Genomic DNA, 2,958 nt, shown 5'->3' with positions numbered 1-2,958 from the left:
GGTTACTGCATCCTTCAAAAAATACATGCTTCATGAAATTTGCCAACACTACTGATATACCTGTGCACCTTTTTCTCTTTATAGCTCTTTTACTGTGCATTTTTATTTTTGTGTTTTATTCAGTATACTATCACCATCATTATCATTTAACATCTGCTTTCCATGCCAGTATGGGTTGGATGGTCTAACCAGAACCGGTAAGGCCAAGGGACCGCACCAAGCTTCATTGTCTATTCTGATATGGTTTCTATGGCTGGATGTCCTTCCTAACACCAACCATTCCACAGAGTGTACTCGGTGTTTTTAATGTGGCACGGCGTTAGGAAGGGCATCCAGCTGTAGAAACTCTGCCAAATTAGATTGGAGCCTGGTGTAGCCATCCGGTTGCACCAGTCCTCAGTCAAATCGTCCAACCCATGCTAGCATGGAAGGCGGACGTTAAACGATGATGATGATGATGATGATGAAGCACCAGTACAAATTCTGCTGTGGCAGATGGGTCTTATTGAGTAGGGCAAGGCACCAAATATCTTGATTCTTTGTCATCTCCTTTACAGCTATCATTGCTGGTTTCTGTACCCTCTTTTACCCTTTTCTGATATGTTGCATTGCTCTGAGCACCGTATACAATAAACTCGTTATTTTTATGTCAATAAATGCTTTTATATAAAGAAAATAATACAATCTTAAAGTTACTTCCCTTTACAGTTACTTATCAAAACGAAACGGTATATTTCACAGCACATTTGTTTTGAAGTTAAGATCATTTTAAAGAGGAGATGGCTGTCTTAACTCATGCAGTTAATTGATCAAGCTCCAAGTGGTAAAATGTATTTGAACTGATGTGTCTTGAGAAGGGGGAACAGTGATGCTTGAAACAAAAAGAACTTTGAAGAAATTAGTTACTGCATTCGATGGCATTAGATGCAGCGCATATTCAGAATAAAGTTTTTAGAGCACAAGATTATCCACCATCTTTCCAACACAACCTTGGGCACCTTTTTGAATTCCATATGACTAGCACTTGTGGACATGCTCACAAAATCAAAAATCAACACATGACTTTCAGAAACAGGTTTTCATGCTCAGAATTATTGAAGCATGGAAGAAACTTATCCCCATCAGTTGTCAGCTGCTGGGACATTACATCTTTCAAAACTTCCATGCTTCCTGAAATTTTCCAATAGTACACCTGATTTAGAAATAATACATTTCTAAATCTCAGAGAGATTTATGCAGTAGTGATACGATGAAGTAGTTGTATGCTGTCAACTTAAGGTGACAGTCCCCTGAAGGGAATAATACTACTGTTGTTTAGACCTAGGAAGCAGTGTAGTTTCCTAGGTCTAACCAACAGTAGTATTATTCCCTTCAGGGGACTGCCACATTAAGTTGACAGCATACAACTACTTCAGTAAATCTGATGTTTCTCCACCATTTATTTTTTTTAATGACTCAATCACTGTTTACTTCCCGTGCATTATTGCATGTACAGCTTATGCACTTTTGGCTAATTTTTCTGATTAGTTATTGTGCACCTGAGTACAGTATACAATAAGTTAGTTATATTTTCTTTTCCTCCTCTTCTCCCTTTTTGTCACTTTCTGCTTTTTCCCTCTTCTTCCTCTCCTTTTCTTCCCTTTTTTTGTTTTCTTCACCCTCTTCCACTCCCTCATTATTCAAAAAACAGTTATTCGAAATAAATATCATTTGTGTACCTGATTTTTAATTTTATCATTTTTGTTTTAATAAAATTTTTAAAAATTTAGAAGAATTAACATTTCGTATAATTGTCCTTTTGAATAATTTTCATTCTTACAATTTTCCATTTGAATAAACGTTTTACGAACAATTATTTTTGAACAATGTTCACATAGTCCTTCCTTCTCTTTCCCCTCTTTATCTTCTTCTCCTTTTTCACCCTGTTCTTCTTGTGTGTGTGTGCTTCATTTTCTTGACATTATGTAATAATTGTAAACAAGTAGTGTCATGGCTTTCCAGTCTGCCAAGAAAACATGTCTGACCATGGGGAAATATTACCTTACTTGGAAATAAGTGACGATTAGCAATAGGAAGGACATACAGCTATATAAAATCTACCTCAACAATTTATGCCTAACACATGCAAGCATGGCAAATTTAGACATTAAAATGATGATGAAGATTGAAGGTGAGATGAATCTAGCAAACTGAAGAAATTTCTATTGTGAGTCTAGAAATTCAGAAAGAAAATTTAGGAATGTAGTTTTCCAGCTTAGAGACTCTAAGCTTATATCTGATAAAATGCTGTCAAAAGGGCGTGACTGAAGAAATTTTTAAATATTCTTGTATTTCACTGCACAAAGATAGACATGTCCTTTGAACATGTAAAAACAATTGTTTCTGAGTTTTGGCCCCTAAAATTGTTGTCATGAGAAACAGTTGTGAAGCATCAAATCGTTTTATGAACCAAGCAAGCTGAGGGAGGAGTTTTTATTGTGAGTCTGGAAATTCAGAAAGGAAATTTAGGAATGTGGTTTTCCAGTTTATCGACTCTAAGCTTATATTTGATAAAATTCTGTCAAAAGGATGTGGCTGAAGAAATTTTCCCTTTAATATTCTTGTATTTTAAGGCGGCAAGCTAGCAGACACATTAGCATGCCGGGCGAAATGCTTAGTGGCATTTCGTCTGTCTTTATGTTCTCAGTTCAAATTCCGCTGAGGTTGACTTTGCCTTTCATCCTTTCCGGGTCGATAAATTAAGTACCAGTTGCATACTGAGGTCAATCTAATCGCCCCCCCTCCCCAAAAATGTTGGGCCTTGTACCTAGAGTAGAAAAGAATAGCCTTGTATTTTACTGCACAAAGATATGTCCTTTGAACTTGTGAAAACAATTGTTTCTGAGTTTTGGCCCCTAAAATTGTTGTCATGAGAAATAGTTGTGAAGCATCAAATCATTTTATTCAACTAAGACATCC

This window comes from Octopus bimaculoides, chromosome 4 (assembly GCF_001194135.2).
Source record: "Octopus bimaculoides isolate UCB-OBI-ISO-001 chromosome 4, ASM119413v2, whole genome shotgun sequence".
Taxonomy (NCBI): Eukaryota; Metazoa; Mollusca; class Cephalopoda; order Octopoda; family Octopodidae; genus Octopus; species Octopus bimaculoides.
The sequence above is the reverse complement of the archived record's forward strand: the minus strand, read 5'-3'. Positions refer to the sequence as shown.